Below are 15,274 nucleotides of genomic sequence, written 5' to 3' on the forward strand. Positions count from 1 at the left end.
GACATAAACAATGTAGCTTCCCCCCTTAATATATCAATGAGAAAATTGAAAACATGGAAACAAATGCTGGCACTTTCAGCATGCAGGCTCACAGCATTGCACTGTTCTCTCCTGTTGCTCTTTACAGTATTTTGAAGGAAATTGCAGGCCCAAAGACTTGCCACAAGAGACTAAGAAAGGCATGGCACTCTTGCTCGACACCAGTAGCTCCTTTGGATCTTGTTGAAATTATCAAGCAAGTTTAATCTGCAGGATTAATCTTAAACTATTATTTTTTAGAAAGATTCTTTAAGACATTCAAGGGTTTCAGCAGAAACCAGCAGCTGACTGAGAAGCTTAGATAAACTTGGTGAACCAGAAGTCTTCAAGTGGCTTGTCCATTTGAATTGAATTCCAAGACATCCCTCTTGTTTGAAAAGCCAACCTTGCTTCTTCCACAGTGTCCCTTGTAGGGTTCTCAGCAATGCCTGGGGCAGCATCCCAGGGCACTGAAATGGGGCAGGGCTGGCAAGCACACAGCAGCAGCGTGCTGCTGTCCACAGCCTTTGATCTCACAACCACACTGGCCCATGCACAAAGCTGCTATGCTAATTTCTTTCCGGGAGCATTCTTGGTCCCCAGTGGCAGGCACCATACAACATTCAGATGCAGTTCCTTTAACTGTCACGGGAAGCTCAGAAGATTGCTGTTAATTGCATGGTACATATCGCTCACCCTTGCTCCTGGAGTTCATTGCTTTGCATACTGCAAATCAAATTAGGTATGCCGACTGCTCACAAAGAGCAAACTCCTCTATGGTTTTCTTCTCATCCTTCCTTCCTTCCTTTTTTCTCTTCCTTCCTTCCTTCTCTTAATATATACTCAACGCCACCATGTTCTCTGCTTTTTCCCATTTATACATAAATGTAAAAACCCCCTGGTAGTTAACTGGAGCCTGTTTAAAAGCAGACATCAGTTTTATCTTATACCTGTTTAAGTGTCATTTTTGAAAACCCGCGTCAAGCGTTAAATTGGACTTTATTTTTAAATACGCATCTTGGAGAGAAGAATGAATTATTACCAATTAATTAGCTGCCTGGCGTGTTCAAGAACAGTGGCGAAACATTCCCTTGTAAATCTATAAAAGCAAAAATCCTGAAGAAGCTCCTATGCCATGTAATTAAAGTTAATTAACGCATTTGCTAATTGACTATTATTTAGCACTCCAGCTGCCGAGGAAAAATCCATAGGCCCATTAAATATTAATTAGCACAAGTCTATTGTCTGATACTGTCAGCATATGAATTGATGAGAGTCTTACAAGCGTAGCTTTGTTAGGCTGGACACAGAGCAATAGCAGCCAGCCAGGGAGGGATAAGAAAATAAGACCCTCAGAATAAGCGAGGAAGTCCTGAATTTCAGTTAATGTTTTTCTCATTCCACTGGCTCTTTTGCCAGGAATATGAGAAATAACCTGTCATCGGTTTGCAGAGCCACCTACAACCTTCAGAGGTGTATAGTACGTTGTATGTCAAACTCTTGCTGTTTCTAGGGACTCTGTGGGGTATACCTGAAACGAAGGGAAATCATCCAGTAATTGTAGAAACAAAACACTCCCGTGGGTTTCCCAAATAGCTGCTGGGGATAAAATTCACACACCACACAATTCATCCCGTTGATGGGACTCTTCATGGCTGGTAGCTTATCACTCAGTTTTTAATTTTTGAAAAATTCAAGTAATAAAACTTTCCAATGTAACCATTTGGTGTGTGCAACTCAATGGCTTTCATTCCTTCCTGACAGTGCATATTCTCTGCAGCTTTTGTTAAGTGTGCACAGTGTCCCTTTGGCTTAAGGCACAGTCTTGGAGTCCATCTATCTTCCATTTCAATGCTAAAATCTATACCTGCACCCATGTGACTAAGACACACCAGTACTCAGTCCACAGGAATGACCTAAACAGAATGTTCTGACTGAAGCCTCTTAGCCAGCACCTGTCTAGTTTTCTCCTTCCTTGTATAACTATTTCTAACTGGCATGATTCCCTAAAAAAAAAAAAACAAAACAAAACAAAAATCATACACTCTTCTTGCATACAGGGTGGGACACCGGAAACCGTAACACACGAGTCCGGCTTGGGACTGTGATTTGCAGGTTCCTGCCTCTCAGTACAACTCGTGGGATAGAGAAACATGAACAATGACAAAGAAGAGAAAGTTTCTTAGGGGGAAAGACAGCTCTGAGAGAGGCCGAGCTGGAGAAATTGCAAGGCTCAATGACCCCACCCCCACCCCGACCCCAGCCAGGCCAGGCACACTGAGACATTTGTAAAGTGAGCACTTTTCCTGTACATTTGTTCTTAGCTGTTACCTGTCAGCTTTTAGAAGGGATCTCCCTGTTGGTGCTAATCTTGATTCCTCTCTCTTCTCCACCCTTTTACCATGCCATGTTGTAAACATGATTTGTCCCTGATGGTTCATGTGTGCAAAGGTTGGTCCCTCTGGAGGCAATGCTGAAGTGGCGGATCTATGGAAAGTATTGATTTGTGGGAAGTCTCAGAGCAATGTGGCTTACACACCGGAGAAGGACTATGTAGGATGATGTCATACAGGTGAAGGCAGGCACAAGATGGAACGAGGCCTGTCATTGGACAAGAAGGAAGGGTGGGCGGGAGAAAAGTGGGAGGGGAGGGGAGGAGACTGGAAAGGAGAAGCCACCAAGAGAACATGGAGGCTGATGTTAAGATTCCACTCTTTACAGGTTGTTATGAATATTCCTAAGGGATGGGTGTGTAGAGGGTTTTGTATGTTTAGGGGGGCAATTATATCTTACCAATTGGATCAGAGCTTATTGTGTTGTGTGTTCTTTCATGTGGCAATTTAAGTTTAAGAGAGTTTTGGTGGCTGGAGACACTGGGCAGCCATAGAATTGAGATGGATATTTCTGGCGTGGCGGCAACCTGACTTGGTAACTAGATGGGTAGAGAGATTGCTGCCAGGCTCAGAGAGAAGCCTTCGGCGATGTGGTATGGGATGGAGCAGAGCAGGTGAGAGGCTTTGCTGACTGAGATGAAGCTATCTACCAGATATCGTGGGGCACTGCAGTGCCTGATCTAGTACGGGGTAAAAGAAAGCATTTTTATAATTTTACAGCAACAGGACTAAGGTAGTTCTGGTGAGACTCCTAGTTCTTATGAAGATGAGCTGCCATTGAGAGTCTGAGCCAGGAACCAGGAACACCAGAGTGACATAGCGCCTATCTGCAGAGCTACTTGGAGTCTCCGCATTTATATGGTTCCCATTATAGTTGCCCCGAGCTGCTCTGCCCAGCTATCTTGCAGCATGATCAGTCCCTCTGAGATATGCTCATACCGCTGTGTGGCCTAACCAGAGCACAGCCAGTGCTGGCACCATGCCCTTGGCCCTCCAGAACTGGGGGCTAAATAACTGTGTTTATATTATGGAGTTAGCACAGCTTGGGTATGCTGTTATAACAACAACAAGACGAAGAAAATTAATACAACACACAGTGAGATTTAAAACAATACACCAATGTGATCACAACAGATCTAATAAGTCTATCCTCAGTGTAGTACCTATTTCACAGTAGCTCAGCACAAGATCTCAGGCAATTATCTTAACTTCTCTCTTCTTTCACTAATCTCAAAGTAACAAAAACAATAGAAGAGAACATTTCCATAGAATTCCAGTAATATTTAGTTAAAATAAAATAACTTCTAGAAAGAAACAGCTTTATAGTTACAATATGAAGTAGAAACAATAACACCCAATAATTGCTTATAAATTACAGGAAATGTCCCCTAAGCCTTACCTCCTGTTATATCTCATATAATCCACGAGGCCTGAAGGAATTGGGTTCTGAGCCTCATCAGGAGCTTTGGTGCTGTGAACACACCTCCATTTAGTATGCATCTCCTCCTTGATAGCTATTATTCTACCAACAAGAAAGAAAACTCTAAGATTTCAGAAGGCAGCAGGAAATGTCACTTGGCACCAACTAGAAATTACAATCAGAAAGATCCATGGTGTACACAGTTCCCACTCTGACAACTCTCAACAGAGAGGCATGCCTCGGCTACAGCATAGTTGGAGTCCCATGTAGCTGTGCTTGAGAGGAGAGACTTACACAAAAGCCCAAGAGGGGCCTTGCTGGGAAATAAGCATGCTGGTCAAATTCGAACAATCTGATTTAAGCTATCTCTCCAGAGAAGCATGTAGAAATACTGTCTCCCCATCCCCACCCTAGACTTGGAGCAGGTTAGTGCAAACCGAGTGCAGGCATAACCACTGCTGGGTCACCTCGAGACAGATATTTCTTCGAACCTCTTGGTCTGCTCATTCCTCACAGATAATAGGAGTTCCCTGTAAATGTTCCCCTGAGAATAAAATTAAAAAGGAAAACTCAGCCCCAAGCCCAATACAATCTAAAGATAAAATAAATCTTAGCTTCCCTATAATCTCCACTTGACAGTAGAGGTGATGGGGTCAAAGAGATTTAACAAGGTGACTTCAGTCACACAGCCACTTGGTGAGCCCAACTCCTGGAGAAGTGGCTTTCTTCACTACGCTCACATATACTCTCTCGACAAACTGTCAAAGTTCTGATTCAATCACCTGGTTCATGACCTTAACCAAGAAGAAGCCTCCTGATTTGGTCAGCGGCTGACAATGGCTCCAACACCCCGGAAGCTGCCGCTGCCATTCATTCTTTCGATCAATCAGGTGGTGACTCCTGGGCAACTGAGGCTCTCTGTCCACAGTCTCCTCTGTCTGCCTCGCCTCCATCGCCCCCCTGCTTTGCGTTCTCCATTGTTGCAATATTATTGTATTTGTATTTGTTTATACCCTTCTTGGCAGGCTCCAAATTTGGTAAGATTCCCCATTGTGTTTCAAATACACAGAACACACCCGGACCCATAATGAATGTTGCTTAATGGATGAGTGAACTTTTGTATTTCGTGCAGTTTAAGATATAAATTTATGGAACTGTTGACTTTATTATTATAGGGATTTTATATATTTTTATTTAATATATAAATTTTATTAATTCCCTACATCAAGTATGCTTTCTCCCTAACTTGGTTGCCAAGATCACATGATCGTGTTAGGGAAAAGAACCTTGAGCATCTCTTCTGTGTTTAAGCTGCGTTTGCTTTTTCTTTTTCTTTTTTTTTCCAGCTAGTTTTGTTCATAAGGAAATTCACCATTGAAACTAAACCCCACTCAGCCAGTCATGAATGCCTTCAAGTTATGAGAGTTTTGGAGATTTGAATAACATTCCTTAAGTAAATTCACAGATACTCTCTACTGATTTTAAGCTCTAGAGACCAACAATCCAAGATCATCTTACTCAAAACACGTTATTCAAAGTGATCTACAATATCAAAGAAATCCCTAATCAGGGTCTCTTTTAATTTATAAAAGACAAAAACATCAAAAAATTCATACTGAAACACACACAAACTTAAACACTCAAAGTAATTACAGAAAAAGGAATAAGGCTTGAGGTTTGGTACAACCTGATTTCAAAGTATAATCGAAACTGTAATTGTTGAAACATGTGGTACTGGCAGGATCATGAGCCCAGAAATGAACTTGTACACCTATGCTCTGTTAAAATTTGACAAAAGTGCAAAGAATACAATGTAATGTGGGATCATTCCTTTACTAAATGGTGCTGAGATGTTTTCGGTTGGAGAATGAGTGAACCTTCATCTCATATCACACATAAAAATCAATTCAAAATGATAAAAGAAAAAAGTGTAAAAAAAAAAAGTGTAAGACCTGAAACTATAGAACTACAGAGAGAAACCACATGGGAAAACTATACAATATTAGTCTATACAATTTCTTGAGGCTAATCCCAAGACCAGAGGGGGGAAAAAAAAAGGAAAAGTCATACAGAAACCTACTACTACAGAAGTTTCATAAAATACTCTCTCTCTCTCTCTCTCTCTCTCTCTCTCTCTCTCTCTCTCTCTCACACACACACACACACACACACACAAATGCAAACACAGTTTAAATAAATTTACCCTGTAACAAGTAGACAAAGCCCAACTCCCATAGATAACATAGACTATCAAATAAAAAGAGCAGTGCAGTGCCAAGAAGAGATTCTTTTTCTTGGAGTAGTTGACCAGTGAAGTCCCATAGGCTGACCTCCCCAACCATTACACATTACTGCCATTGTTCTCAAGTATCCTGATGGAAAGACTCTGTCACTGAAGACAGCACATACTTGATTCATATAACACAGAGAAATCAAGCTGATATTGACCTGAAATGTTTGTTCCTAAGGTGCCATGCATGCCACCACAGGAGAAAGGTAATCATCATCCTTAACTAGTCTGTGAAACCTAAGAGTGACAGCAATGACCTGCCAGGAAAGATATACCCGCTCAGGAAAAATTGGCACCAATGTTATAGGAGTAACAAGTCACTTTCTGATTGGATCTAAGGCCTGCTCTACAAGACAAACTGTATCTGACCCCTGTACCAATGCCAAGAGCCTGTGGCTAGAAAGGGCATAGGCCCAACGGAGAAGCTAATACTATCATTTTAATAAATGAACATAGTATTTAACTGACGTCTAGTGAGTTATTATTATACCCACAGATGAGGACATTTCTCAACTCTCTCAGAGAAGCTCCTTCTAATATTATACAAAATTGACAGAGACCCATAACTGATGGAAAGACACTGCCAAGTGGCAGCTCTAAATGGGATGTCCATATCACATCTATATCACATTGCCTTCTTCTAAGGTTCAGGGATCATCATAGTGTGGGGGAAAAGGCTATAAAGGCCAGAAGCAGGATGATTACAAGGACATAGTTTTCAGGACAAAAGCGGGCAGTTGCATGGTGGTTGTGACAGCATGAACAAGAACCATGTCAGATCAATGCAAACAAAATCCCAATGTGGAAGGGGAAGATGGATAAGAATTCCCAACCCTCATGATAGATCTGTTGACAACTGAGGCTGCTGGAAAAGGGAGAGGAAGTTCTCTTTCAGGGTGTGTCCCCTTGTAGGTCAACCACACTCAAATAGAGGGCCCTGTACTCAGCCACACACTGGCATCAGCAACTGGTCTCTGTGAGTGAGAAAACCACATGAGATTAGGAGGAAATAGAGGTGGGACACATTCGGTAGAGACATAGGGAGGGAATGGGGAAGGGACTCGATCAGAGCATACATACGCATGTATGAAATTATACAACTATTTTTATGCAAAGTATTTTTCATGTTCTTCCCTTCTCCCAACTTCACCCAGATGCTCCCTATATCCCCACCTATACAACTTTATGACTTTTTCTCTTTCTTTTAAAACAATAAAAACAATAAAAACACAAATACCCAAGCAAACAAAAAGCTGAAGTCAAAACAGGCCAATAAGACAAGAAAATGCTAAAAGTCAACAAAAATATCTTGTGTTGGCCAACTACTACTAGGCATGAGGTCTACCCTCAAGTGTGCTTGCTATACCCAGTGATTTTCCATTGGAGGAAGCTGATTTCCCCTTTCCCAGCAGGTATTATTTCAAATAACTTCTTGCTTCGAGATGGGAGCTCTTGTCCAGTTCCTCCTCTCAGCACTGGGACCCTGTCTGACTTGACCCTGTGCAAGTCATGGGCATGCTGCTACAGTGTCTGTGAGAACATATATGTATCAGTCCTGTCGTGTCTAACTGAGACCTATGTTAAAAAGCTTCTGCATACCAAATGAAACAATTAAGTCTGAACAGATAAATGTCAGTAGAAAGTACATGCGAGCCATTTACAGTCAGTGAAAAATTAATAACCAAAATATATAAGGAACTCAACTCAGTAGCCAGAAAAAAATTGTTTAAAAGGAAAAAGGACTTGAATAAATACTCGTAAAATTTAGATACAGAAATGGCCAGCAAACACATGGGGAAGGGGAGGGAAGCTTGGCATCACTAATCACAGTTGTTTATCAGGTCACACATGTTGGAATAGTCATTGTCAAAGTGATTCATGATAATGAGCGCTGGCAAGGTTGAGAGAAATTGACATTTAAACAGGCCTGGTAGAAAAGTAAATTAGGACCAAAAGCATAAGAATCAGCTAGAGCACTAGTTCTCAACCTGTGGGTCTTGACCCCTTTGTGGGTCACCTGACCCTTCACAGGGATCCCCTAAGACCATCAGAAGGCACAGACATTTACATTGTGGTTCATAATCAGGTTGTCATGATTCCCCATGTTCTTTGCAGCATCACCTACATTTGCTATTGTACTAACTTGCTTTCTGATGCTGTGATAAACATCATTGCCAAGAGTAACTTGGAAAAGAAAAGGTTTATTTCATCTCCCAGATTCCAGACCACTGAGAAAAGTCAGTGCGTAAACTCAAGGTGGAAACCTAGAGGCAGAAACTGAGGAGAAGCAGAGGCCATGGAGGATTTCTGCTCATCCACTTACTCAGTCTGCCCACCTGCCCAAGGAGAGTTCTACCCAGTATGTACTAGCCCAGCCCCAACACACACACACACACACACACACACACACACACACACACACACTTCAATCATTGATTGAGAGAATGCACCAGAGGCATGCCCACAGGACAACTGGATGCAAGTGATTCCTCAGTTGAGGTCCCCTCTTCACAGATGATTCTAGCTTGTGTCAGGTTGACAAGAAACGAACCGGCACACTTGTCATCTTCCTGTATATGCAGCCACACAGAAGCAGTGGCTAGAGACTTGATCTTTGAGAGAACTGCCTTCCCCTGTCTACAGCAGGGCTCCTCTCCCACGTGTCTGTTGACAGTCACAGAATCACGCTTGGAAGAAGTACATGAAAGACTTTAGAAATGAAGAATCACTGCTCTAGGGTAAGATGTGATGTTGAAACTCACAGACAGCTTCAGGAGGACCTTAAAGCAGAGAGAGATATATATGCACCAGTAGTGGGGCTCTTTAACACGGATGAAATGGTGAGGTGAGGGAGTGAGCCACACTCCTCTACAGCCTGAGCAGTGTGAGAGAAGAGAGCCAGTAGGGGTCCTTGCTTCCCTGGATTGGATTATCCGGTCTGCACTAACTTCAGCCCCAACACACCCAGTCAATAGCTCCAGCAGCTGAAGCAAAAGCTAACTCAGCACCCAGTGCTCTGTTGGCCTTGAGTAGAGCAGTTTCAGGTGCGATCTTCTGGCTTCAATTAGTAAAGATAGAAGCCCATTTGGACACTCTGGTTGCCATCTATATTGACTGCAAAAAGCATTCCTATGCGAACAGACCACTGGCCTCCGTGAAGCCAGGCAGGTAAAAAATGGGAAAGCCATTTGTATCTTGGCATTTCTGGGTATGTACTGGGTATGTGCTGGTATTGTTGGGATATGTTGGGTTTCGTCAATTTGGTGCAAACCTAGATATGTGTGAGAAGAGGAAATCCTATTGAGACAGTGCTCCTGCACGGTTGCCTTTAGCCAAGTCTGTGGAGTTTTCTTTAAATAGTGATTGATGTAAGAGAGCCCCTCTTGTGGGTGGTGCCACGCCTGGGTGAATGGTTCTGGTGGCTGCTTAGCAAGTCAACGGTAGCCAGCAAACAGCACTCCCCTTTGCTCTCTGCTCTTGTTCTCACCTCTAGGTTCCTGACCTGAGTTGTTTGGATAATGTCCTGCAATCTACAAGACGCAACACACCCTTTCCTTCCTAAATTGAATAAGGTCATGGCGTTTTATCACAGCAACATAAACCCTAAACCAGGGTAGTAAGCTCTAGATAGAGAAGCATGGATCCTAAGGAAATTACCACATTATCCTTCTTAACTCCTCCTAGAACCAGGAAGGCAGAACGAATTTCGAGGCACTAAGATGTGTGAAAGAAAGAAAAATTTGAATCCTTGTCCTGACTTCTACAAGCGGTCTGTGGCACAAGCACGCCCCCTCCACAGACAGTGACAGTATGTAAAAAGAAATAATAATAAAACCATATGTAATAAACATCACTTAGAAGGCCAATCGTTGCCTCGCTTTTGCCCCCCATGTTTAGCACGGTGTGGGTTTACATTCTGCAAACAGCCTGCAAGGCACCTTAGCATTTTCTACAATTTGCAAAATCTACTGTGAAATGTCCTGGCATCGCTTCCCTTGTTATGCCTCTTTTTTTTTTCCTTTTGAAGTCCAAGTTCACACCAGGATACGGTTCCTATTGTTGCAGTAATCCTTTGTTCCAATAATCAGATCAATATTTCAGTGCTACAGAGTGGTAAAGGAAGCTCTTCATTACCTGGAGGCTGCAGATTCTCGCGGAGATAAAAGGAACCGTGCAAAAAAAATAATTGCAAAACGTGCTGTTGCGGCAAGCCCAACAGCCCCGGGATTGGGGGAGCTCTGCAGAAATGGGCCTGCCTTTCCCCTTCCTGTAGAAATCATCATTAATGATTAATACCCGCAGCAAGAGAGTGGCTTTGTGGGCTGCGGGCTGCGAGATTGGTGCTGTCTTCTTTCCTGATATTTACGAAGCTTCGGGGTTCAGGTGACATTTCCAATCCGCTCGCTGCGGCTCTCTGCAGCTGATTCCTTAAAGGCAGGCAGGCAGGTTGTTCTCTCCCCATCTGCTCCACACCTCCGATCGCCGCGCTTGGTAAATTAGTTTTCAGACAAATAAAAATATTTTGATAGTAAATTCTTGTTTATAATATCCCCCTGGGGAGAAAGGACTCAGCGTCGAATCCCAGGCAGGCCGTGAGTGAGTTTAACCGCAGTTTGAGCATTGCAGTCTGGTCCTTCGTGATTTTCTGTCTCTTTGTTGCTGAATAGATTCTATTTCTCTTTATATTTCTTTCTGTCTTTTATTCTTTTCTTGGAAAACCTTGCTATCACAATGAAAATATTCTCAAAGATTTTTCCATTATAAAGTATCCATTATGTGCTGAGACTGTTGTTTTCGTTGTTGTTTTTGTTTTGTTTTGTTTTCTCTCTCTCTTTTGTAAGGAGACATTTAATTTATAGTCAGGGAGTTACGACTAGCAGGACAGTAAGAACATGCAATCTCTACATCTGAGTAACAAGACCGTTGTGAATATTACATAACGTGAAATTTGTACGAATACAAAACGAGAGCTCTTCCTTCCTCACAAAAGAGTGTTTTAAAACCATATAAAGCCAACTAAAGAGACACTTATTTTTTTAAGGGATATTGATGATGCACACTTATCCCTTGCTGTAATTCAATAAACCAAGCCAATGACGGTCCCAGTGTAAGTGTAGGCCTTTTTTGTCATTTCAAAGACTGTAGCGTTCAGAAATCAAGAAGGCAGATGAAGGCGCTGGAGGAAAGACTACTTGCCCAGAGATCCACGGAGGACAGCGGTTTTATACACCAGTGAGTGAAAACACAGACAGTAAACAACAGGAGAAACAGTAGTGAATCCGTGGATGAAATAAACGGCATAATCGAATAGGAAGTACAGCAGACAGATGCCGCCCCATTCACCTCCCTGATCTGCGAAGCAACCCTGACAGCATGAGCTGCAGTCGGAAGGGGAAGGTGCGCGAGATCCGGTGACTTGTAGGTAGCCGGCATTACTTGGTGTAGCTCCTGGCACTGGCTCTGATGCTTAGCATAGGACCAGGAAAGGACATGTCAGGAGCTCCCCTACACATCCCTGCCCTCGGCCAGAGGAATGGTGTGTTTGTTTGTTTGTCTGTTTGTTTGTTTTTCTTTCTTTCTTTTGTGATAAGACATCATGACCAGAAGCAACTTGGGGAGGAAGAGATTTGTTTTACTTATACTTCCTGGTAATAGTCCATCACTGAGGGAATTCAAGGAAAGAACACAAGCAGGGAAGAAAACCGGGGGGCAGGTACTGAAGTAAGGCCATGAAAGAATGCAGCTTCCTGCCTTGATTTCCCAGAACCACCACCTCCCAGGTGCCACTGCCTACAGTGTGTTGGGCCCTCAATCTTGAAAATGCACCACAGGCCTGCCTTCAGGCCAACCTCGTGAGGAGGACCTTTCTCAACTGATGCTCCGTCTTCCAAAATGACTCTCAGTTTTCTCATGTTGAGGTAAAACTGGCCAGCATAGATGGCCAGAGGTCAGCTGGTAGGGAGGTAGACATGCTGGCCTCTTGTAAACTGACATATACGGGTGCATTATTTTAAAATGTTAATTTATATTTGACAACTTGTAGTTTCAAAAGGTTTCACAATGTTCGCTTTTCTTCTTTTTAACAAGAACAGAGCCAATTCAGAAAAAAATAAATCTTACTTGTGTTTTAAATTTTACATAGTAATTTAGGTAGAGAAAAAAAATCCCCAAAAACAATCCACAGAAGGAATTACCAAATGAATTCACTTAGAAATCAGCAGCCACAATAACGACCAACAGAATTGTAGAACAAAAGAGACAGAATCGTAAACAAAAGACATATTTTGTGGCTAGTGGGTTGTTTTTCCTTTTTGTTTGTTGTTTGTTTTGAGACAAGGTTTTGCTTTGTGTATCTCAGACTGGCTTTGGAATCAATGATCCTCCTGTGTCGGTCTCCAGAGTCCTGGAATTGGTTGGTGTGCGCCACCATGCCTAGCGAAAGGGGACACTTTAAAGAGGTGCATGAGCAACAGAACAGAAATGAACAGAAAGAAGGAGATGGCCGAGGTAGTAGCGCCCCTCTGCCTACAAAGCAAGCCACCACTGCACTGCACAAGAAAGACCGGAAGTTGAAGTAACGGAAGAGAGGCAGAAGCGCGGAAGGGCTCTGCATTTTATGAAGCTCTCTCTTCTCCTCTCTACCAGGAGGGAAAGACAGCAGCATTCCAGAAACTACTGCTCACCTTCCTCTGCCCAGCAAGGGCCCTGGAGAAGCCAAAATGAATTTACTAACAAGCCCAAGCCACCTTGCTATCTCCTTTATTGGACTTCCCAGAATTCAGGGCGGCCGCCGCCACCCACGCACACCCACTCACACAGAAACTCTAAGCTCCTTTTCGTTGCTTTGTTATCTTTTATTAAAATGCTGTGTGTATACAACTGTAACTATCCCATGGGGTCACATGTCTCTGAGTTCTGATTTACACACACACACACACACACACACACACACACACACACAGAGAGAGAGAGAGAGAGAGAGAGAGAGAGAGAGGGAGGGAGAGAGGGAGGGAGGGAGGGAGAGAGAGAGAGAGAGAGAGAGAGCGCGCGCATTTATCTTTAGTTTGTGTTCTTCATGCTAGTCTATTTTAAGGCCTCCGACAGGTGATTCTAATGTACAAGGTCCCAGCCAATGAACCTGATATGTCAAAGGAAAAAAACCTTCCTCCCCCTATAGAAAAAAATAAAGTAAAATAAGATAAAGCATTGGGGAGAGGGCAATCGCTGTGTATTGAAGGAACGCAAGAGCAAACGAGAATCAGTGGGCTGGACGGACCACTGCTTGGAACTTTACCTTGTTGTTTAGATACTGAGGTCACCAAGGAGGCCAGTGGTAGGGGTGCTTTGGATTGTCACCAACATTGAAGGACAAAGTTTAGTTGTTTAGATTTAGAGATCGTAGAAGCGGGATTGGTGGGAAGGTCACCTCTGTCTGTCAGAGGCCTTAAGTCACAGAACAGAAGCAAGCATCTATGAAAAGAAACAAGCACCTTCTTCTTTGCAAACGCCTGGCTAGCTTGCATGTATGTATTAATAAAAGCCACTTTTCCTGACTAAATGTAGTGGGTAGTAAAGAAATAGAGTAGCTTCTTCAAGTCCCCAAAATTACCCAGGTGAAGCCTCTGACTTAGAAAATTGCCCAAAAGGAGGGTGACTCTCTATAAGCAAACAAACAAAACCCAGAACAAAAAGCACCTTTATTACATGAGCTGTGGACAGTGACCTATTTACTTTTCTGGGCGTTAGTTAATCTTTCTCAGATGAACTCGCACACTCTACCTGGGCTCTGTGGCCCTGGCCCAGTCTTGAGGCAATACAGACAGGAAGCCTGTCTAGCTGGAACTGCTCCTCTAGAAGGCAGCTGATTTGGGCATTCTTTTTTTTTTTCTTTTATTGTATTTCTTTTGCATTTTCTCTGATTTGTTGTTATTTAAAATCTTTCTCCTCAGGAGTCAACTTGGCCTCCTTCTTGCCTCCGCCCAGGAGCAGGTCATAGCAGGGGGGGGGGGGGTCCATACAGCATGCTGTCAATAATCATGGTTCGGATATTCAGCAGAGGCTTGGCTGCATTGCAGACAATGATTCTGGCTTTGTGAATACAGCACTCGGAGCCCCAGGAGAATTTCCCAAATCCAATCTCAGGAAACAGTACTCGATGTGTGTACAACAGCAGCTAGTCTAAGTGTTGGCAGCAGGCTGTCCCAATGCATACCTCTGCCTCTCATGATAGACATCTCTTGCCCTCGATGGTGCGGCTCCTGGGCTAGCAGTCTCAAGTGATGCCCATTGCTCTGGGCAGGCCAGAGAGAGCCTGAGGGTGACTCATAGTGGAGTTTGGCTTTATTTGTCTGGAAATGAGCAGCGGACATGTAAGCTACAATTCATGTAAAAGTTGTCTAAGCCACTGTGTGCATTAGTACAAAACTACATACAACCCAGCTTTCCACTGCTAAAGAATTAGTCACGTGACAGTAAACTCACATCCTAAAACAGTAATCAAATGGAGGGAGAACTGACAATGCTCTCAGATGCCTTGAGAAATGGCATTAAGTCAAAATACAAAGTGCTGAGCAGACCGCTCAGCGTGCCACATTTCGTGCTAGAAAAGGGGGACAGCACCAGTGTGTGTGTGTGTGTGTGTGTGTGTGTGTGTGTGTGTGTGTGCATCTCTGTGTCTGTATGTGTGGTTTTTATACTAGATTGTGCAACAGCTCCTGAAAGAACGCTTCATGATAAGATGGTTACCTGTTGTGACAAAAGAAAAGGATGCTGGAAAAGACATCGTGGAAGACGGTTCTGCTACACACCATTCTGACCGTACATCTAACCAGACAAAAGTATTCCCGTTCACCGAGTTTAAAATAAGTAAGATAGAACGAAAATGGAAGCACGAGATTCGAGACAGGCTATTTAAAGTTATAACTTCTGAGTTTGTAGGCGTGTCATTTGACCGTGGTGTTCTCCCTGTCTGGTTGTCACTCTCATCTCTGTCATGGCAACGTTAGCTGCTTTCAATGCTCAGCCACTATTAGTGGGGTGGACAGAAAAGTATTCTTATAAACCGGCGACCGTTTCGGAGAGTGTTTTGACCTCAGTCACAGCTTTTCCTGGAATAGGAGCACTGACCATGATAAGGCTCAATTCTGACTCCAA

This window comes from Rattus norvegicus, chromosome 3 (genome assembly GCF_021556685.1).
Source record: "Rattus norvegicus strain SHRSP/BbbUtx chromosome 3, alternate assembly SHRSP_T2T, whole genome shotgun sequence".
In the NCBI taxonomy this organism is placed as follows: domain Eukaryota; kingdom Metazoa; phylum Chordata; class Mammalia; order Rodentia; family Muridae; genus Rattus; species Rattus norvegicus.